Source organism: Thunnus albacares, chromosome 7 (assembly GCF_914725855.1).
Source record: "Thunnus albacares chromosome 7, fThuAlb1.1, whole genome shotgun sequence".
Taxonomy (NCBI): Eukaryota; Metazoa; Chordata; class Actinopteri; order Scombriformes; family Scombridae; genus Thunnus; species Thunnus albacares.
Window position 1 is genome coordinate 24,139,510 of NC_058112.1, and position 23,558 is coordinate 24,163,067.

At 38.2% G+C, this 23,558-nt stretch overlaps 2 protein-coding genes, 2 long non-coding RNA genes and 3 other non-coding genes across 15 annotated transcripts in view; 5 read left to right on the plus strand and 2 right to left on the minus strand.

Annotated features, from left to right (window-relative positions):
• The window catches only part of plxnb2b (plexin b2b), a 122,292-nt gene extending 121,874 nt beyond the window's left edge, over positions 1-418 (minus strand). The window contains exon 1 of one of the 2 annotated variants that reach the window (XM_044356544.1): positions 21-418. The gene's annotated coding sequence lies outside the window, so the exon portion shown is untranslated. The remainder of the gene's footprint in view (positions 1-20) is intronic. The other variant, XM_044356543.1, reaches the window with a different exon arrangement.
• A 91-nt stretch (positions 419-509) lies between these two features.
• LOC122985699 lies at positions 510-7,476 on the plus strand. Of its 2 annotated transcripts, XR_006404171.1 has the most exons (4): positions 514-596; positions 4,703-4,853; positions 5,452-5,598; positions 5,942-7,476. It is a non-coding gene; the product is annotated as an uncharacterized LOC122985699 (long non-coding RNA). The 2 variants fall into 2 exon arrangements; XR_006404172.1 differs by lacking the exon at positions 4,703-4,853 and having other exon boundaries at positions 510-596.
• A 424-nt stretch (positions 7,477-7,900) lies between these two features.
• Positions 7,901-23,558, plus strand: part of shisal1b (shisa like 1b) — a 107,593-nt gene continuing 91,935 nt past the window's right edge. For 3 of the 6 annotated variants that reach the window (XM_044356247.1, XM_044356252.1, XM_044356251.1), the window contains exon 1: positions 8,045-8,189. The gene's annotated coding sequence lies outside the window, so the exon portion shown is untranslated. The other 3 variants (XM_044356248.1, XM_044356249.1, XM_044356253.1) reach the window with 3 other exon arrangements.
• LOC122986570 lies at positions 9,242-9,382 on the plus strand. The gene has a single exon (XR_006404329.1). It is a non-coding gene; the product is annotated as a U4 spliceosomal RNA (small nuclear RNA).
• The window catches only part of LOC122985524, a 110,512-nt gene continuing 96,749 nt past the window's right edge, over positions 9,796-23,558 (minus strand). Inside the window, exons 3-4 of one of the 2 annotated variants that reach the window (XR_006404139.1) lie at positions 21,726-21,901; positions 9,796-12,464 (exon numbers count right to left, since the gene is read on the minus strand). This is a non-coding gene — a long non-coding RNA (uncharacterized LOC122985524). Of the gene's footprint in view, positions 12,465-21,434; positions 21,902-23,558 lie in introns of those variants that run through there. The other variant, XR_006404138.1, reaches the window with a different exon arrangement.
• Positions 10,338-10,478, plus strand: LOC122986583. The gene has a single exon (XR_006404342.1). It is a non-coding gene; the product is annotated as a U4 spliceosomal RNA (small nuclear RNA).
• On the plus strand, positions 11,337-11,477 carry LOC122986581. The gene has a single exon (XR_006404340.1). It is a non-coding gene; the product is annotated as a U4 spliceosomal RNA (small nuclear RNA).

The window sequence follows — 23,558 nt, forward strand, 5'->3', positions numbered from 1 at the left end:
TCAGCTTCCCCGGAACTCACCTTGGAGGAAGAAGAGCGAAGAGAATAGTTGCACAAACGCGAACAGTCCTGATATTGGAGAACCCACTCTCCTCCCCCGGTTAAATAACCAAAAAAAAAAAAAAAAAGAAGAAGTCCCTAAGCAAGTTCACATTTTACTCTCCCCACACGTCCTGTGAGGGCTTCAGGAAGGCACTATTCCGTTGAAAAAACAGGCTACTTGGCTGACCGATCTCTCAATTCCTGTTCAGAGGCGACACGGACAACTCCTCAACAAAAGAGTCTCTGGTTAGAATATCACGGACTTTCTCCACGCCCAGGTGTCGAGTCACATGGTAATTTCCAGGTGTGTGTGCGTCTCTCTCTCTGTGTGTGTCTCCTAGTAGCAACACACCTGTGGGATCCGCTCATGCGTTTGCCTTGACTGTCAAGGAACCGGGAGTACAGAGGGAGGAAGGGAAAAGAGGGAGGGAGGGAGAGAGAGAGAGAGAGTCAGAAGCGCGCACTGGAGGAGAGTCGACGCGACCGGGTACGGAGGGGGGATTATTCCCCTCCCAGTCCACACTCACCGCCGGTATACTGTGCACATAACAAGCTGTAAGTAGCAGAAGAACGGAGGGGAAAAGGGAACAAGTTGTGTTGTCTGTCCGCCGACGCACCGAAATATTTCCGCTGGCAGCTGGGAGCGGTGTGGCGACCCAGCGCTGTGGTTCCCGAACAAGGGGTCTGTGGGGGCGGTCCCAGGGTCACCTCAGGGAAAACCAGGAATATTCACAAGGGGAATGTTCAAAAGTGATGGTTTTGAGGGTTTCACTAATGTTTCACCTACAGTTATCTGCACAGTTACATTATTCAGTCAAATCATAGCATTTTTCCCCATAAATATTCACATTAAATATAATTACATAACATGTCTGTCTGGTTAATGCCAAATTGAACTTTAAAGATCCCCTCCAGACACATTTTAAGATAAAATACTCTACTTTGAATGATAATTTGTGTCTTACATTTGTATAACCCTAACCCTTCCGCATTTATCTCGTTAAAATTTTTAAAATTACATCTAATCCTCCCTCATTAAAATTCAAGAAACTATGAATATGCACATATTTTTCATTTCAAAAGTTTAACTGTTGAACACAAGATGTCTCTTACTTCACTGTAAAGTCCATTCTCACTGTATGTGCACTGGAGGCTCCAGGTTTCCACATCACACTTGTGTAAGTTTCATACTGGACCAGGATTGGCTCCAAACTAGTTGTGATGTCACAAATCATGCTCATAGGTGCACTCAATTTTCAGTGAGCACAGAGAAACCGTCCTCCATTGTCAGATGAAAGTGAAAACAGCCTTCTAGTGTTGAATGCTGCACAGTGAAGCTTAAACATCCAACTGAAGTAATAAGAAGAAAAACACATTTTTGAGTGGAGGGGGACTTTAAAAGTTAAAGGGTCAGTACACCCAAAATCACAAAAATAACATTTTCCAATTCATCCTGTGGTGTAGGGACGTAGCCAAGATTTTATAAATCCTACTTCATGAGTCATGAGTCCAAATTTCCCCCAGCACAACACCTCAGGTCTAAATTCCCAGACCCAGAACATGACCTTGGTGTCATGAATGGTAGCTTTAACCGGTTAATAATAATAATATTGTCAGAGGGGCTCAACAGCATTAAAAATGGCATTTGAAAACACCCCGTGGCATGTGTCCATCCGAAAACAATCCCACTTTTACTCATGATAATCCACTGACATCACCCTGGGGAGATTTCTCTATATATAACCTTTGAAAGGAAATATTTCCCAAAGAAATCTGTTGACAGCGAGGTCTGTGGATTATCCAGATTAACCAGGACATTGTTTCTGGAAGATGAGACACATTACTGTTGAGTTTTCAAATGCCATTTCTTGATGCTTCAGTCACGGCCAAACTAAATTCTGTTCTTTTTCACTGTATCAGAGTGGCAGCAGAAGCCTCAGTAACAGATATTTTTAAACCATAGAAATCAGAAACTAACTGCATGCTTTACAACTGCTAGATGTAAGCAGGACAATGTGTTTTATTTCTAATATGGGTGAACTGGCCCTTTTATGGTTGACTAATTTTTACAACAAGTAATTATAGTGCCAGTTTGATGACTGATTCAACATTACATGATTGAACATTATATGTTCCAATGTTTGTGCTTTTATTATGAAGACAATGTAGTATAATAATTTTATTGTATTGCTCTTTTCCCGTAGTTTTATAATTCAGTTTACATTTTAAACTGTGCAATTTATCCAAAAGCGCAGCTAGGGACAATAATTGGAAGTCAGCTGTCACTTTATACTCTACGCGCCATACATCTGTTATATAAGTGACTGGAATGTGATGATGTTAATTGCACTTTCGCTGTCAAATAAACAGCTAAATAAAACATAAATAAACCATCTGTATTTCATGCAAATGAACACAGATTAGTGTGGAAAGGGAATTTGGGGACATTGCTTGGTTTAATAATATTTTCAAAAAGCAACCAGCGCTCATTTATTTATATTTCACTGATCCTCATTTGACAATGTCCTTACAAGAGCCGTATTAGTAGTCATTTGAACACAAATTATTGGTCTGCTAGCTGTACCTTGTCTGATGAATCGTTAATCACAAGACGTATAATTTTGCAGCTCTTCTGAGAAGTTTTAGAAAGTGTAACAGTCCTTCATCGCTGTGTGAATACATAATAACCTTTTGAATCAGCCATATGTTGTGGACTTTTCAATAGGAAATTCACAAATTCCTGACACATTCATGCAGAGAAGGGGCTAAAGTTAACAGCTTTGATTTCAGATATGGGCCATATGTATGTAAGTGCCACTCAAGCTTGATTGGCTCCATCATCACCCAAGAGGTTATATGAATAGCTTATTTCTGCCTTAGAGCCTAATATCATATAACACAGACTGAGTTTTGTGGCTCCGTGTCATGCCTTGTTGTGTGGCAGGGTGTCAGTTTTGTGAGTGATTTATGGGCATGCAAATGAGGCTGTCTGTTTGGGGAGATGTGGTGCCTTTGCTCAGTGGGCCCTGGAGTGAAGACTGGAGACTGCGTGGGTGTGAGTCAGTCCCTAACTGCTGACACAGGCACAGAGCTGGCAGAGATTCACAGAGCAAGATGGGGAGATGGCCTTCACAGGTCCTCACATTGACTGATGAGATCAAGGAGAAACTAGGCCAAGCCAGACAAGTGTCAGGCAAACAGACACCCAGAGATAGAGTGAAAGAGACAAACACTCCCCAATCACAAATAGAGCTGGGAGAGTGGAAAGTGGCGGGGTAGAGCAGGGTTGTTTTGGGTCTGAGTTCAATATGTCCAAACCTGTTTGTCTAAAGAGTAATGAGGCTGCTGAGTCTTGGAACATGCAAGCCCAGGGGATGTCGGTAGCCAGGAAAGGCCGAGTCAAAGCTCTCTAAATTCACTAAAGTGGAATAGAAGTTCACTTTGCTCTGCTAGATAGCCTGACTGTGATGACATTTTGATCAATGTGCCTATACCTTCCTGCAGCTTGCCTTTATGTTGCTTGAATAGTGATGATCTGTTATCATGCTGGTGTCAAACAGTACCATTTGTCATACAGTGTCCCTCAGCTGGTCCAGGCTGTAAAATTTCAGACTATCAACACATTAAACAACCTAATTTATGATACAGCATTTCAGTTGTCCATAATGATTTAGTGGTCATATCAGACTCAAGGTTCATAGTTCAGAGACCGTTTGCCATGTGGATAGACTGCCCTCTGTAGGCCGCAGATTGCATTGTTTCAACTAACAAATTCATTAATAAGCAGAATTGACTGTTAATGACTCATTTTTACATCCACCTTTACTGTGTACAGCATGTGTACAAAATAACAGAAACACATCTTAAAGACAATGCAGTCCAAAACACAACAGCCCAGTCTAACAAACACCTCTCTAATTTATTGCAGTGATAATGAATTGGAATGCATTATATTGTACTAATTAACTGCATCCACCTCGTGTGGATCATACTGTTTGACCCTGTTTCCATACATTTATGCTAAATTGAGTTGATATCTTTTTCATGGTGATTTACAGACACTGTTCAATACATATGTTACATGTGTTATATGGTAGGCACAGTAATCTGTAGTTTGCGTTTTCATGGATGCAGTTTTGAATTAATTATAAATATATAGGCCAGGGTAATAGGGACTTGTTTGTAAGATAAGAAAATAATTAACAACAGCAAGCATCATTAGCTGCAAACATTATGTATATACTATATATATATTACATAATAAGAGTTAAAGGACAGTTACATTTTGGGAAATATTTTGGAAATGTTTCGCTGATACAGCGGTCTTATGCAGACTTAATCATATGCCATTTGGTAATAACATACACCTGTTGGTCTTGGCTTTCATACAAAACCCATTATAGTACCATCATTGCTTACATTTTTTGTAGCACAGATGGCCAAAGTCAACACTGGCAATGTCAATACCATGTTAGTCTCATGCTCTGTCTTATAAGCTACAAACATTACATCACCTGTTCAGTGAACAAACAGGAAATTGCACTACTTTGCATGTGAGTCCTGCCTCCAGTAAATTCTCAAAATCATACCCTTAGTTGCACCCTTGCTATGCAACTGGATTGTCAGTATCTATCATTCCTGTTGTTCTTTTGTATCACCAGGTGAAGGTTGCCAGATATACCGTAGTGGCAAATCTAAAGATGCGGAGATAACAGATGGAGCAGTTCACAGACACAGGAAACTGTCATGGTGGTGAATGATTAAGGTGTGAAGAAAGACTCAACGGGGAGACAGAGGAAGGTTATTTAAAGCGTAAGGAACACTTTGATTTGAATGGCTCCCTGACCTAGCTAAGTGTGCCTCCAGCTGTCAATTTGACTTATAAGTAATTACAGAGGGAAGGAGGGTATGTAGAGCTCACATCAGCTGCAAAGGCATGTGCGACAAGGAGACATCAGGTTTGGCATGAAACGGGCAGACAGGCTTATGGTGCCATCCTGACTCAGTCTGGGAATAACTGCAAGCTGGGAATAACAGGGTAGCAGCAGTGTGTAGGTTGGTGTGAACAGTAGCCTGTGTGAGCATGTGTATGTGTCTGCATGTGTGTGTCAGAAAGGGAGAAAGACAGAATATTTTAATTAGAATATTGATGTTTAAGGATGCTCGTTGAATATACATTGTGTTGTAGATATCTAAAATATATGTTGCTGTGTGATACTGTGAAGTAAATCTAAAATATTAATGTACCACTCTGTCTTTGACCTTGAAGTTTGGGGAGAAACTAAAAGACACCATGAGCGACATTTGTCTTCTCTTATCAGATGTCCCCTTGCACTGGCTGAGCTGTCACTTTACCTAAGAAAAATGTCATTGTTTTTCTCTCTCTGCTCATAACACAATCTAATCACAGTTTGCCCAGCTCATCCTGTATTGTCCAGGTGGCCCCACTCTCAAAGAGAACAGAGGGACTCTCAGCATCAATAAATGTCCTTAACCAGGCTGATGTGATGTAGCCCAGATTACACAATGGCCTGTGTACATCCAGCTACACTTATGTGTAGGTAAACAAATACACACACACTTGGTGGCGCGCACGTACTTTTACACAAAGTGTGCACCATATCCATGTCCTATTGAATCACTGATCGGTAATTCAAAGAGGTTCTGTGTCCTTGACAGGGTCTGTAAATGTGTGATTATGGGGAGAAAGCAGCAATGTGTGGTCTAAGCTGGATCAGCCTAGTTGGCACATACACAGTCTACAGACTTTACTGACGGGCTTACATTTCTCAAACCCAAACAGTCTTACTTAACCTACTATAAGCTACTCCACATGGTGTAAGATAGGTTTGATCATGACCCAAGTATGACATTGATTTTTTCCTCTTTTTTTTTTTTAGCCCTGCGATTGATGGATCAGGGGGAAAATAGCTCTCAGCATGTTGAAGACTATGGACTGCACACTGAGCCCCTTTTGGATGGCATGGTATTATGTGGGCTGCCCAGCAGCCTGTGCTGAATAGTGGAAACAGCTAAGCCATCTGTTACAGTCTATTTTCATCTCTCTGCCTACCAGTGGGGAGAGCCACAGCCCAAAGGGACTTCAACTGTTCTCACAGAGTCCTATTTGTTCAACAGGTCAAGTCTAAGCCCTGCAGTGAGGGAACACCAAGCCAGATCTCATTTATGGCATGGCCCAGGTGATTACAAAACCCACACATCACTTGACTGAGCAGAGCTGGTGATAAAGGTGAAAATACTAATACAAAAAAGTAATCAGGTGCCTCAGAGAATTAAAGGAGATTATTAATGTCACGGTTGTTAAATGACCATAACCTTCTGTGTCCTCGAATGCTTTTTAAGCCAGGTTAAAAGGATCATCTCGTGAATTGAACTCAGCTCATGTAATGTATTTCTTGGGTTGAGAAAAGAAAAATTTGGGCTTTCCAGGTGAGGATGAAACAGAAGCTGGCAGGATTCATTTGAGATTACTTGGCGCAAACATGGTGTAATCCCCTTATCTGCGTACTTACCTGTCCCTGACAGTGATCCAAGCCTACCTCTATGAGCCTCATTGGCCTGACATTCTGGCAGGAGCAAATCCCCGTCTAATGTGTCAGCCCAGGCAGCTTTAACACCTGGCACGCCAATGCTTATCTGCGGAGCACCCAAAAGCACCTGCATTATCCCACTGAAGCTTCACAACAAGTGAAAAGGCCTCTAATATCCACACAGTGAAATTACAGTGTGTATTACACCGCAAACACACAGTGAGGGAAGTGCATACGATTAGTAAGGGCTTATGACATGATCAAAATACATGTGCAGTATTGAAAATCCCACATCTTAGCATCCATACTGCTGGTGGCTGGCTCCTAGTGGATTTAACAACTGATGAATCTGGGTTAGCATTTTTGCATTCCATTCATCATTTACATTAATGAATGGAATACCGGTTACTATTAATGTTACTATAAAGGTTTGTTTCTCTCTCTATAATGTTATCCTTATAGATTCTTTGTAAAATGCCCACTAGTAATTTGTTTTAATTTTATTTTAATTACCTTGTGTACTTGTATGTATGGATGTCTGCTATTGTGTGCAATCTTAGTATATTTTGTTTTCTCTCTCTTTCCTGTCCTTTTCATGTTTTTTCTCCTTCTTTTCTAATTGAGTAAGGTATATCTTAGAGAGGGCCTGTTCAAGCTCCTTTGAGGGGTTTTTTGTTGTTGTTGTTGTACGTCTCCATCACATTTTTCTGTTGTTTGTGTATATCAATTTGTGTCTTTTGCATATGTGAAAATAAATAAAAATCAAATTTAAAAAAATACTGATACTGTTATGTCCCTCTCCAACCCATAGACTTAAAATGTCCTTTAAAATGTTATATTAAATCACAAGATCCAAACTGATCAAATGTGAAAGAGAATTTGCTGTCTACCAGGCTATATTTCTGCATTAAGTCTGTGCACACCTTTGCATTCCTGCTGAAAACATTTGATGCTGTAAATGCACCTTTTCTGACTTTTTGCATGTGTTGGATTTATTTATTTTAATGATCTTGAAACACCCTGTAATGTTTTTATATAATATAAATTATATACCGAAATGAGAGGGTTTAAAAGGGGGAAAAAAGAAATAAGACTAATTTAAACAGGTGAAAGGCTCAAGAATTGGCAAAACCCATTAAACATTGCCAACAACAGTGCAGTTAAGCTCTTTTTACTTTTCAGGTATATTAAATATTCAAAGTTATATGCCTCCATAGTTGACAGTATATTCGTCTCAGGCCCAGTTCTTACAATGAATGGGCTTCTGCAAATATGGAATTTGTTTAAAGCAATATTTTGAAAGTCAATCCATTACACATGGCAAAAGTAGAACTAGGTAAACGACGAGGCGTTTAATCAATTTCCGGGCCGGCCATTTTTCATTCCTGTTACACAACTAAAGGGCAGCATCACCGGAGAGGGAGAGAGAGCATCCTTTTAACAGGTATTTTAGCCTACTGACCAGATGGAAGTCACTTATTACAATTTATTCACTTATCATCATTGGATTAACTGTACAGCTGTGTTTGGACATGACACAAAGCTCAAGTTTTTCTCCTAAAAGTTCTTCAACAGATTTTTCGAGGAGAGCGAGCAGGTGAGAAAAGCTTGTAACTCGTTTTTTTAACGTCTGTTGAGAAGGGGCAGTTAATATTGCACAATATATCATTGTGATATAGTCGGATACGTGCAAATAAAGCGTAGTTTGGTTGAGTCATGCTTTTTATGATACTTTAAATGACTTTCAACGGTGATTTATCGTTTCAGCCAAGCGCCATTAACGTTAATTAACCCAACGGTTAACGGTCAACAGCTATGTAAGAAGCAGCTCAGCGTTCTGCTGAACCTGAGAACACAATAAAGCTATGGTTTTAATGTTTTTAATCTGGAATAAAGTTTTAACTACATATTTTGTCAAACCAAAAGGCCTTCTGAGGAAATTAGAGTAGGTTTAGCTTGTCTACAGTGACATCTGGTGGTGGTTCAGCAGACTAGCCTTGTCAGGGGACGGGTTGCCATGACGACATGGAGCAGGCAATGAGTCTTTTTAGGTCGTTTGTAACTTTGTTGCTCGAAGGAAATGGTCTGAATTTGTGTTAAATTAATGTGTACCAAGAGGGTTGTCGTTGGCTTTTGTTAGGGAATTTAAACAATCGGTATTTTTTAAAGGTGTGTGTGTATATTTATCAGCTCATACCAGCTCTCCTTAAGAGGAATTTGCGTTTCGAATTACATTCAACGGGCCACCGTAGACTTCCGCCTCTTAATCATAAGTTATCTTACATGTAACTTAATATTTGGTTGTTAGTTGTCTGTAATGCATATTTTACGTACAACCTTTTCTTTTTATACATACAACACGAACAACACGAAAGGTCTGTATGCTTTTTAAAGTGAAGCTAATGTGTACGATGACGTCACAATGGGCGTATGGGACACTTCAATCCCATGTTGCATTGCGGTAAGGCAATAGTTTTATGCAGATTTAAACTTATAACTAGCGAACTAAAAACCCCAACAGCGATAGAAAACCATATAATTTTGATTGCACCCGAAGGACTGTGTGATTGCTTTGAAATGTAGCGAGAACACCGTAACTAAGCATCGTATGTGTCGGAGTGACTCCTCTGTCCGTGTCATTTTCTCGTTAGCTTTGCGCAGTGGCAGTATCGTAGCCTATGAGGTTTATCCGAGGCGCGATTATTGCTAGTTGAAAACTTTACCCAATACCCCGCCTTGACGACTTGAAATATAGTCGGCAATGGCAATTTTTGACGGTCTCTAAGGAGACTGATGTCTTTGTTTAAAATAAATCTCTACAAGTGATCATAACTATATATTTCAAAATATGTCGATTGTGCTATAACATTTGTAGAAAACAGTAGTTGATGGGGTGTCTTATTTTATGTGTAAAGTCGACACGGCTGTATCCATCAATCAATCACTGAGGTGTTATAATTATAGAAACTTTATACGGGTTAGTGCAATTCACAGGCAATAAAATGATAAACAAATGTAGACAGTAAACAGTAAAACAATTTGAAACTAATGCACGAGAAATAAAATATGAAAATATAAAATATATATATAATAAAAGAGTTTAAAACAATAATAATAAAATAGAGTGAAATAAAAAATAGATAAAAACATAAAATCGAGGGAAAAATATTTTTTTTACAACAATACAATAATATAAGTGAATAAAATAAAGTAAATACAGATTGTAGACTGTGACTCGAAATTTATTTCTGCATAATGCTTAAATATCTGTATTAAAGTTATGTAGTTTCACATAGGAAGCCTCTGAGACCTTAGAGTTTCATTAAATATACACAAGCTACAGTGGGTCGCATCCTACATTAAATAAATGCCTGTCCAGCCTCATAATAACGTTAATGTGATGATTAGCACTTTGTGAGCCTTCAGTGGAAAGTATCTCCAGTCCCAAACAGTAAGGTAATGAGTCCCAAAGCCCCAACTACTGTCACAGGACACTCCCACATGTGATTAACTTCTGACCAGACCTTTATACAGCATTTCTTAATCTGTAGAAACTAAAGCATGATGATAACAGGTTCAACCTAGATCTATGTACGCGTTAACTAACATTTCTTAAACAGACAATAATAATTAGACAGTATAGCCTCACGGATGTCTTTTAGTCAGGACCTATATATGCATTTTAAAACCCTAACAGGGGGGAGTGCCGATCGTAAAGACATCCTCTCTGTGATGTAGTTACGGTAGCTTTGCGCAGTGGCAGTATCGTAACCTATGAGGTTTATCCGAGGTGCGATTATTGCTAGTTGAAAACTTTACCCAATACCCCGCTATGACGACTTGAAATATAGTCGGCAATGGCAATTTTTGACGGTCTCTAAAGAGACTGATGTACTGGTGAAAATGAATACACGCTATACTGATAAATCACATGTGTGGTGTTATGTGACTATTGTAGAGCCCGATGAAGTCTTAAAAAATAAGCGCCATGTTATGAAATATACGTTATGAACGGGACTCTAAGGTTTATATCATCCTATTTGGCTCGTAGTGATTGTAGTGAATTCACTGAACACAAGTAGTTCACCGGTGTGGATCTCATTGTGATGACTGACACATGCTTGTTTTATTTAGGGCATTTCAGTCGTTTAACACGTGATCATACGTTTAATTCCGGTGTCATTAATTGTCTCCACATCTTTCTCCCCACTGTTTAAGATCTGACTGATATCAGGTTAAAATTACAATAATGACAAAACGTACTGGTGGTTTATAAGGCTTCCAGAGTTTAGGGAGCATTTAACAGAGACGTACCGGAGGCTACGTCATTTCCGTTTATAACTTCTTCCAATGGTAGTGTATTAATTTATCGGTGAGTTTTTAGGTTATATTGTTTGTTTATGAGTTAATCCTCGCTGTCAATAACGTTATACACAATTCGGCCACAAGTTTACATCTAATGATATTATATTTGAACGGTCGCGCAGTTAAAGGACGAAAGTTTAGGGCACTTTTGTTTTCTAGTATCTGCCCTGTCTGTCTTCTCCCTATCTACTGTTCGCATTTATGATGTATTTATAACGTTTCAGTGGCTTATTTCTGGTGATTGCATGTTTTATACTAATATATATTGTTTAAGGATACATTATGAACTCGTTTGGGTTAAAAACACATTGGTGGTTGAAACCCTAACAAAGACGTGTGGGGACCGGAGAGACCTCCCTGTTGTTTCTGTTTTCTCGTTAGCTTTGCGCAGTGGCAGTATCGTAGCCTATGAGGTTTATCCGAGGCGCGATTATTGCTAGTTGAAAACTTTACCCAATACCCCGCCTAGACGACTTGAAATATAGTCGGCGACGGCAATTTTTGACAGTCTCTAAGGAGACTCACATACTGTTAAAAAGAAACATATGGCATTATAGATGTATGTTCAGCAAATATGCTTGTAATGGTGTGTCTTACTGTTTCATATCTGCTTATTTTGGCACATTATCTATACATAATAAATGGTTGGTGTACTGAAATATGAAGCACTATTTAGGGCTGCAAGTAATAATTCTTGTCATTACTGATTTATTATCAGTATTATTATTTGTTATTACTGAGTATTTTATTGATTGACTAATGTCAGAAAATAGTCAAAAATGCCTGTTATAATTTCAAACAGCCCATGTTAACATTCACATTTCTTGTTTTAGTCAACCAACAGTCAAAAACATTGAAATATTCACCAAAGAGAGCCCTAGCACCATTAAACAGTTGAGAATGACAGATTAAAAGATGCTGCTTTTAATGAAAATTTTAATTTAATAGAAAGTCTGTGGACTGCCCTATATTCTTTTTGTAAATTAGTGATAATTCTCCATGCTTGATTGGTAATTCCTTAAGCCTCCGTGGGCTGAACATTTTCTTATTGTGCATATTTTAAGTAGTGTCTGCAGTCTATTTACAATTATTTTCCCCTATTAAAAAGGTACAACAATAACTGATTTTTAGAGCTCTTGTAATATCTGCAGGCTAATGCAACAATAATGGGGGATATTATAGGAAAATAGAGATCAATTCCTCATGCTGAGCGGAAAGTTCCAGCATTTTCCAGTTTGTTGTCCTCACTCTTACATCATTTCTTAGTGTCATAGTTTCTCTATGAACCCCACAGATTATGTTTCTAGATAAACATTATAGAGTAGTCCTATCCTCAGATGCAGTGCTTCCAAAGTATACATCATAAAGTAGCATATTTCTATACATTTACATACATAAATGTACATCTCACATATAGTTTTCTGGTCGTGGTGCAATGTACTTGCCAGACCAGTAGAGGGCACTCTGTCACAGGAGATGGTGTAGTGCTTGTGACGGAAAGGGAAGCCTGTAAAGTAGAGGAACATACAGTTGTTTCTCTGCTAAATCTTTATATATCAGTCATTTTTGCTGTCTATGTAAGAAATAAACAATTTTAGACATGATTTTATAGATACTACACTAATTGGAGTTGGAATTTGGAAGTTGGACCTCTTTTTTTTTTTTTTTTTTTTTTTTTTTTTTTTTAACTTGCACCATGAAAGCTGTGCTTAATAGTCTCCTGTGATTGAGCGTCTTCATCTAAAGTGAAACAAACACTTGTGCAGTCATGTTTTACCACTCTGTAGAGATCCGTAATTGCAGTGATCTCTGATTAGGAGAACGGTAGGTTTTATGCAGTGACAGAAGAGGGTTTAATCAAGTCAGTCTTCTCATTAGGCAGATGAGCTCAAAGCCTCTCGTCACACTGTTAACACTCTCTTGCACCCTTGATGTCATGTAAACACACTTAATTTTCTCACCTTCTTACATTGTCCATACTTGCCACTGTGATGGGACTGGCATTTTTTTCAATCTTACCTTTAAAACTGTACTTCACTATTGTTCACAAAATGATATAGCCTATATTATAAAATATTGAGCTGTAGAAAACTAAGGCTAAGGTTGGGAGAAGTTGTTGAGGAAATTATTATTTTTCAAAGATAATGAATTACTTTCTAATATTGTATTGTAATATAATGATCTGTGGCCATGTAATATTATTGTAGATTTTAATTAAATTTGTCTACATGTATGTTATCATCTACAATCTCGCAGCTAAGTATTTGGACATGTTTCTGACCAATCTTGTATTTTGAGTATCAAAAATGTCATTACTCAGGTTTTAGTTCAGTATCTATTATTAATCAGAGGTTCAAATATTTTGTAATCTGATTATTGTGGCCCAGCTGCTTGAAATGTATGACTCTCCCACCCTGGTAATGGAATTATGGAAATAAATGAATCATGCTCTCAGACAAATGGAGCATTTGGTTGTCTTTCAAAGGTGAATTGAAGGCTTTGAAGAGTGAGTCATACTAACATAAATTATCCAAGACAGTTTTAGCATTTCATCTTCATTCATGACGCATCACGTACTTGCTTTTACTATCTATCATACACATCCACTGACCATGGATCAGTCTGCACTCTACTTTCAGGGTAGATGTTGCCTATGTGCAGTCCTCTTGACCTGCATATGACCCATTGTTTTCTGCGTGTTAAGATGTAATTATGGTACTCATGGATAAATTATGTGAGATATGCACAAGTGTGCCCTTCACGGCACACTTGACATCTCACCATCTCTGACCTTTCAAATATCAGCGACAAGTTATATATCTCTCAGAAATTAAATGGCAAGATGTGCTTTGTTCTGTGTAAGCGACAGCTGGAGACTTGCCAAACATAAACAAATAAATTGCACAGCATCACAGGACTAGTTCCTAGGTAACCATGTGACAGTGCCGACAATTGCTATGGAAACCAGCGTATCGTCTCTCTCTCTCTCTCTCTCTCTCTCTCTCTCTCTCTCTCTCTCTCTCTCACTCTCTCTCTGTCCGTGTGTCTCGGTTCTTTTAGGAAATGTGTGAGAATATTCCCTTTCCTTTGAATTGGATTTACTTTCCAGGTTTGACAGTTGTTGAGGAAGACACTGTCACGTCATACTAAGTAATTCCCCTCACACTCAGTACAATTTGTAAAATAAATTCAGGCAGGCATATCAAATGCTATACACTGGGGTAAAATGTATGGTTGATAACATAATGTTAACTGGTAGAGCTGAAAAAGCTAAGCAGACTGCTCTTGCACATTACTATGCAATAACTGCCCTGCTTTCACGCTTTTTCTCCAACTAATTTAATTTGAAAACTGTAATTAGCATGAACTCCATTTACAAATGAAGATGTTTTTCAAGATCAGCGCAAACAAAAACCACCTTTAATAATTTTCCTTAGATCTTTTATTCAGCAAACTAATTTGCAACATGCTTTGCAGTAGGTCTTTTATTTTGATCCTATTTGTCACAAATCCAGTTACAACTCCATGCTCCAAATGGAAAACCAGGCTTCTCTTCAAAGAGCGATACATCACAGCCTTTTCCATTAAAAAAGCAGGTGCAAATCTAAAAGAGATGCTTTGATTTATGGGCCAATTATGTACATCCTTGTTGCATCACCTTTATGTGAATACTCTTCCTCTTTCCTCTGAGCTGATCAGAAGAATTAGTCCATTATTCTTTGTAGATAACTAGAAATGTAGAGATCACACAAATGAACAGAAAACCTCAAAAGTTATCATTCAACACACCCAATTAAACTTGTTCCAATCCCCTAATGCCATCTCCCTCTTAATCACTGCGTGGCGTACAAGGGGTTGCCCCCAATTAGCTGCCTCCTGTGACACCCTGACACATCGTGATTGTATTTCAGCTTCAATTACTTTGAAAACCCTTCAGGCAGAGGTGATTGGTCTCCTCTGCACTTTATTCATCTTCCCATGCTCTGTTTCCCCTTCTTTTGATTGGTAGGGGATGTTAAAGGGTAGTCCATCACTTTTAGGAACAAAAGAGCCATAAACTGTAACGATTACTGTATTATTTTTATTCGTGCTTGGCAGATACTGTATGTACAGATGAAACTGCTGAAAGTTTCCATGTTATGTTTTATTATTCTGAAAAGTGACCACCACTTAAATTCACATCCCCCTCATTGTGGAAGTTATATTTAGTGCGGACATCTGTCTGACTGAGGTGCCACATGTAGCCAGTAATTTACTGGAAAATCTGGTTGACTCACTTCTCCAGCTTCACATCCCCAGATTTTTTTCATTTTGAAACTTCAGTCTCCAGCTCCAACTGATGTAGCAGACTTTGTGGAACTCTTTTTTTATATATATACAGTAGTACACCCAAAGACCTGTAAGCAGTGTTTGATGTGTAAAATAAGTTCTCTTTTCTTTTAAAACAGTTCAGTTACTTTTCATTCTACCATAAAATCAGAGCTAAATAGGTAACATCCAACTGAGGAATGTCCTTGAAAAGTAAGAAATGTTTTATTCTGTCACTGAGGATGAAGTCTGTACTTTCATTGTCAGCAGCACTACAGCTAGATCAGGAGCGGCAATTTTATTTTGTTCCTGTTGTTTCTTGCCGTAATCACTTGTGACGACTTAAGCCGTTAGCCTAATAATTTTCCTGAAAATGGAAAAACAGTTATTTTCAGGCTTTTTTTTTACTTTGGCCAAAGACTAATGTTGCACTAAAATGTTCAAATGTCCGTAACATGAAGGACCTTAATTCACAGTCACAACATTCATGCACCCTGGTCAAAGAGGTAGCGATTTTAGTCTGCAGGTACACAAAAGCAACAGGGACAGTTACAGTTTATTTTAATTTTTTACTTTCTTACTTTCTGTTGGCAGTTTAGATTTTTACCTGCTTCACAAACACCAAAATTACCTCTTGCAGTAATAAATGAGATTGTGTGATTTCCCTCCAAGAATCTCAGAAAGTACAGTACATTTAATGTTGTGAAATTATGGACCATGGTACGTACTTTACATTTCAGACACTTTTTGTGGTCCAATCCTCAGATGCAGTGCTTTCCAATTTTTCTAAGTTTTCTACTGGGCTAATCCTTCTAATTAGTTCAGAGGGCTGAGAATGGATTCTCACAAGTGTGATGGTGATGTAACTGGGACGTTTGAAAGGAAAAATGATGAGAATACCAATAAAGTGAATAGAGTATACATTTTGTTGGATGGTAGAGTGGTTGATAGGTTTGAAGTCTGTGTTTATTGGTGTGTGTGCATGTCCCCCTATTTATGTCAGTCTATTGGTTGTTAGAATAGAAACCCCATCTCCTTCAGACTATTAGAAGCAGAACCTGGAGGCCCCCAGTAGCCTGCGGCTCCCAGAAATAGCTTTTTAAAAAGTACCAGTCTCCCCTGTTTCCTCAGGAGCCAGGTGCTTTTAATTGGATTTTTTTGACAAGATTATTGCCTGCTCTCAGGCCAAACTTGAATAGTGTGTAGTTTTCGCAAGTGTGCCTGTATAGTCACTTTAATCATAAGTAAACTTCACAAAGAACTTTGATTTGATTGGAAATTACAGTGTGTCCAAAGGTTGACCTTCCTACATTCTCTACAAGTGGTGCAATCTCATGTAATCCTAAAAACCTGCTGAGACTTCAACCAGTGAGTGAATCATAAAGTCTGACATGCATGTTGTATATCTTCATGTAATACCACAGTTTTTTGAAGAAATTAGAGACCCAACACTTTGAGATATTCCAGAGCCATTTTGTAAAACCACTTTCATTAGGGGATGAAATGAAATCCCTAATGTGTAGACAGTATGAAAGCATGGATTCCCAGGGCCCCAGGCCCTCCAAAGTATTCTGACCTTCTTAAATGAAACTGACTTTAGGAAGCGCATGTACTGAAGGCTATGAGTTATACCCACTGGCCCTATAATCCCTTAGAAAATGTTTTAAAAAAAGAAGAAAAAATCCTATTATAACGGCATAGCAGGTCCAAGCCTGGTGAACGCAATTAGTCAGGGAAAATGAGCAACATCTCTGCCTAAATGGGCACTTGAATTGATAAAGACAAAGAATACGATCTTATCAAGACAATTCGACTGTTTTATTGTTTAGTATAATTTGAAATAATTGTGCTAGGATACTTGATTCCTATCAAGGACAAGAGACTTCCACAAGGGCAATTATTTGGTTGTTGTCTGTGTTACCTTGCAGGATAGTTATGGGTCCAATGTTATTATGTGATTTCATCTTCAAATTGTGTGTATTGTTGCTCATTAGAAAACTGTGCTCTAGAAATGAATGCAGCATAGTTAAATAGGGGGGTATTTATTGAATTTGAATTGGCAGACCATTGTTACTTCACTCTAACAAGGTAAATCTTCTGAGAGGAGGTGTTCCAGTTAAAATGCTTTAGAGAATGCTCAATTAGAATGATTTATGCTGTTTTTTTTATCGCAGAGAGTGGTGATGTTTTGAACATAACCAGCCCGACAAATGAAAAGGAAGTGCAGTGAGTTCACTCATTCAGACAAAGTAAAGTCTCATTATATCTTTATTAAACATATTTTGAGCATACAGCCTGTGCATGTGATGGCTGTTAAATTTGAACTTCTATAAAAGGGCCTGTTAAAGAAGCTCCACTACAAAATGGTCACCCTGTGAGACATGAATTATGTTCAGAATCTGCTGGCCTATTGTACAGCAAGTAGTCAGTCCTAGATGGTATTCTGTCAGTGTACTGCTGAGAATCTCTGCAATAATTGAGTGATACCAAAGTATGAAGTGAGACATTAGCTACTTTTCTCATGGCTCAGCCGGGAAATTTTAACAAGGTACAGGATTTTGAGGGTGGGACATCAGGTGGGAGTTTTTATTAAGGCACTACTTCTGGCTCCGCTGTGTCATGCCCCTCATGCTATGTCTCATCTGTTCTCGTCTCGCCACTTGTTATAGCCAGCTAAAAATGGGTTCTGGTGTTGCTTCCGCTAATCTAACACCATAGCTTTGGGGTGTTGAACAAATTGAAGTGCGAGGTCCCTACCCTGCTGAACTTCAAAAGCATTGTTGGTGAAAAAGTTCCGAATTGGGACAAATTTTTTCACAAGTCAGAGGATGAGTAATCCTTGATACAGCTTCTGGTTTAAGTGTTAGAAGTCACCAAAGCAGTTCTCAAGCGCTGCTGGATCTGGATGAATTACAAAATAGGTTAACATGCCAACCTGAGTCTTGCCTAATATGTCACGATTAGGGAGGGGCCAGAGCTAAATAAGCTAATTTTGAATTTTTACACCCAACATGTGTATTGTTGGAATAATCAGCTGTATAAACATGTTTACCTATGTTTATGTTATGATTATGTAAACAGCTTAAAAAGAAGGAGCTTTTAAGAGATGTCTGTTTCGGATGCTCTTTGTATGTGTTTGTGTATGACTGGCCGTGTTTTGTCATGTGTCTCATAACTTTTTCTGCCCGATTTTAAAGAGGCTGCCTGATTTAAATGAAGGCTGCAATAATAAAATGAAGTTCTTCTGTGCTACAGACGAAGAGCTAAAGATGGCAGAAAGTTTACTTAAATGAGCCATTCCTCTCAACTAAAAATGCACTTTATTGGTGACAAAACAAAGAAAGCTGTTTCAAGAGACTTAATGTCCTTGCCAAACAGTACGTTGCTATTCCTGCCACCGCCGTGCCCACAGAGAGCGTTTTACACTGCGGGGTAAGCTGTTAACAGACTGTTGGTGCCTTGGCCAAGGATGTGCTTGTTTTCTTTCAAGAGAAATAGGCTTGAACATGCTGTAGCAAGCAAGGGGTTTCTCATTAGACCTACTCGTTGCCATTTTTATGATTTACTTTAGAGAGACCAAACACAACAAAATATGTATACCATTTATGAAAGCGCAAATAATTAAAGTCATTATGTATGAAGGACATATGTTTAATTATTTATTTTCTGTTGAGATTTTGATCAATTTTATGATGAGATCTTCTGTACTATTTACAGCTGGATTAGTAGTTACAGTTTGAGAAATTGGCATGACTGTTTAATTATGTAAAATGCTTGTTTCAGTTACTTTTAATGGATATTTAGGGATATTTTGTTCAGTGTCCAAAGTGGCTGAGCTCCTCCTATTAGTTGTGTTAATTTTACAACTAATACCTTTTAAATATTTACCTTAAAACTAAACTCAAACAAAAGTAAGAGTAAAACTAGTCAAAAACCTTCCAAAAGTATTAAAAAACACCAGAAAAATGTTACTTTAGCACTACTGATCTTGCAATTTTCCACATTCACCATCATTTATTTGTCACTGAAATAAAATCTTCCTAATCTTAACCTCTGGAAAAAGGTCAAGTAAACTAAGCTTTTATTAGGAAAAATATCAAAATAGGAAAGCATTTCATGGTGTACTTTGCATTCAGGATGCTTTCCCCTCCAGCAGGAGGCTCAAACAACAAAATACAATATTTAGTAATGATGTAGGCAGTATTCGGTTGTCACTTTGTAAGTCTGAGATTAGGATGACAAGTGTTCCACTATACACAGCATTTTTCACTTAATTGAATTTGTGTTAATCGTGGCACTTAATCCACTTTAACATTTATATGGTATGCATAATTCATATTGAAGCAGAATGTTTAATATAGCAAGGCAAGTACATCCCCACCGATGTTGTGGTGGTTACCCCCATGAAACATAATTAGAGCCATCGGAAGTGCAATTCATCTCTCCTTCCGTAATCAAATTTAGAGGATATAATCACATATGCTCCTTTATTGGCAGCTAAATGGACCTCCTCTGGGTCGAGCAGGTCTTCAGGCTGCCGTAGTATTTATTCACATGGATCATAGGGGGTAAACAAGGAAAGAGGCATTTTACTGAGGCTACACAGAGGAACAGTTTTTGTTGTCATGTTGAAGATACATCTTTCAAACTCAGCCAACTTGTCATACACACTATGACTTCTGCAAGCCACTTAAAGGTGCAGTGTGTAGAATTTAGTGGCATCTAGCAGAATGGACTTGGCAGAAATTGAATATAATATTCATAAGTATGTTTTAATTTGTGTTTAATCACCTGCAAATAAGAATTGTTGTGTTTTTGGTACCTTAGAATGAGCCCTTTATATCTACATAGGGAGCGGGTCCTCTTCCACAGAGGATGCCATGTTGCACCGCCATGCGCCTATGGTAGCCCAAAAGGGACAAACCAAACACTGCCTCTAGAGAGGGCCTTTCATGTTTCTGATAGTTTCGCAGCTGTAGGTTCTCCTACACACTTGGAAGGGAAGGGAGAGGGGTATTCAGTTGGTTGCGATCTGCAACCTCACCGCTAGATGTCACTAAATCCCACACACTGGTCCTTTAAGCTGGATTGATACAGTGTATGTCGCAAGGGGGTAACACCTGACTGATTTATAGTGCAGTGTCAGATTTCATCCACTGATAGCACTGCTACAACACCAGATGGATGTATTGTGCATAATCAGACCATATCATGCTTAAATTATAGTCCACACAGTAATTGTGTTTACAATATTTCATTCACTTTGATATAAAGCGATGATGAGAAGGTTTGTCTTGTCTCATTACAGAATAGGAGACTACTGCTGTGCAATTGCCATGTTTATATTCGTTCATTTGCTGTGTTACAGAGAGCTGTGATTGCAGTGAGCAGAAGGTTTGCAGTGCAAATGGCTTTTCTATATGTGTGTTACTGAAAAGGAGATGATTATTGTCCATTTCTTCATCTTTCTTAATGTTTCTCTACTATCAACTGTCTTAACCAGCATTGGAAACTTGTAAGAGAAAATACAAGCAGCCAAAGATGGCCAATCTCAATTCTTATGGTCTCCGCATGGTATCTTCTTAGCCTCATGTCTCTGACATGTTGTTACATATTTGAGGAATTATTCATCAGCTACAGTCTTTGTGGCTACACCCGTGGGCTCTGAGACTATCCCATAACCCATTAACGCACTACTATGAATCCTCCATTAGGCTTTTGTGATTTACACCTTTTATGCTAGAAAAGTGCATACACTGGAAAATTAATTAATGTCACGGAGTAGCACATTACCAGATGTGGTTTGTTTGTGGATATGTTTTGGTTCAGGCGCAAGATCTCTGAGAGAGACCAAAACAGAGAATGGGCAAAACTAAAGAAAAAGTAATTCTTACGTTTATTTATGTCTTATTGCAGTTACTGACTAAATTTAAACTAACAGCAGATAAAACCCTCAGCAACACAAGTACACATACTGGTCTCATACACTGCTGAAATGCTATTGGCCAGAGAGATGCAATCTGAAAGGCGTCCTGCTGCAAGTACCAAGTGTGTTTGACTGACAACTTGACTTGAACTCAATTGGAACATGTCAGGAACCAGCTCCGCCTGTAAATGGGAACTGGATTTTACTTGCATAAAATTAGTTGAAAACAACACTCCATAGAAATTCGCAGTCTCCAACAGCTTTGCCATTTAATTCCACTGACTGACTCAGCATGTCATCTTCCATTTAAAAGAAAGAATCATTGTTGGTGTCAACTTGAACTGTGGGGATGAAGGCCAGCCAATGAAAGCACTCGGTTTTGACATTTGCTGTACAAAGCTCTAGTGTCAACCCCCTTTAGTCTAGCTGTATCAAAAAGTGGATCTATTGACATATGAGGAATGTCAATGCAGCAACCAGCTGCATGCTGGAACAAGTACTTAGCAAGGTTTATTATTGGATTTCTGTCCTAACCTTCAACCTGTTCCTGTGACAGTGGTTATTATTTCCCAAAGAGCAGGCTGATCCAGGTCTTTGTCCAGGTCTGGTAGGTCACAAACACCCAAACAGAGACTTAGGAGTGATGGAGCGTCAGTACATGGTCAGCATCCATGGCAAATCTCCTGTCAGACAGGTTCTCATTCCACCTACTAAACACAGAGGGAAAACATAATCTTGGAAGCAAAAATCCATAATCCACACACAGCTGCCCAGGACATTTCTGGACATGAACATTTTAATTTTGACAGCTACAAATATGATCAGGGATTGTCAATAAGATATTTGCCCCACAAATGTCAAATGGCCTTCAAAAATTGCCATAATCTTGTATAACATTGAAAAGTCAAACCCCTTGATTAAGATTTGAGAAAATACTATACTACTAACTACTTAAGTAAACACCGTCATGCACAATTGTTTAGGAATTTGAATACAGCATTTTAAAGTTAACCAGAATGTGTGGAGCATAACAAACCCATCTGAAAGCTTATGTAACAATTGCTAGTGATGAGTAAAACCTATGGATCAAATGAAACCAGTGCAGTTGGTAATAGTATGAATAGTAAGAATCACAAATTGTGAAGCAGGAACACCATCTGGCTATAATTCTGTTTGTATTGTATATTACTGATGATGTATTTCAGTGAATCTGCTTTAAAATCACTCCAAAAATATTAAATTGCAATTTCAGTATTGAAAACACGAAAAACAAATAACAGAAAGCCAACTTTTAATTACTTGACAGATTAACATGTGTCAGACATTAACTGACACATGTTAATGTCACCAACATTTAGTGAATTTGGAAGAAAAAAAAAAAAAAAAAAAAAAAAATAAAAAAAAAAAAAAATATATATATACATATATATATATATACATATATATATATATATATATATATATATATACATATATATATATATATATATATATATATATATATATATATATATATATATATATATATATATATATATTTTATATATATATATATATATACATATATATATATATATATATATATATATATATTAGTTGGGGTAGTCTGAAACACTGAAGAAGCTTCTCTGGAGAATCCCATTTACTGAGTGAGAGTTTGCATTGTGCTGCAGAGTTTGCATTGTGCTAAAGAAAAAGCCTCAATCATTCACAAATTAGCATCCTAAAATGTGCCAACTTGAAACCTAACACATGATTATGATTGGATTTAAAGGTCCAACATGTTAGGCTTAGAAATGATCACTATGACCGTAATACCTGGCTTAGACGTTACCACTTTATTACCATAAAACCTGAAAATGGGGAGACAAAAAGTCTCGTTGTCCCCCCTATTCCAGCACCAGTGGACAAAGATGAACTCAATTCACATTTTCTAATTGAACTTTCTTTTTGGACACTAAGCTGATTAGTATTCAGGTTTATTCATGGTGCCATTGTGTTCTGGTGAGAAAGTTGGTGAAAGGTGCACTTCATATGACCGTGTCCTTGGTTTTGATCTGGCCTGGGGCTTTTGTCATCTGTGACTTTCCCCTCTCTGCTGTGAAGGACTGAATAAAAAGCAAGCACTCAAAAAAACAGCAGCAGCCTAAATGTCAAAGAAGTGGAGTTGTGAAATGTGATAAGCTTTTGATGCCCAGATTTGTTGAAGAGTGAATAATACTCTCCTTCACCTCTTCAGTCATAGCTAATGTGCCCTTGAGCAATGCTTTTTAGCTCCAACCCCCTTAGACCAGCAACAGAAGAACACTGCAGATGCATTGGACATCTGTCAGCTGTGCTTAAGGGAGCAATCTAAAGGGCATAGTA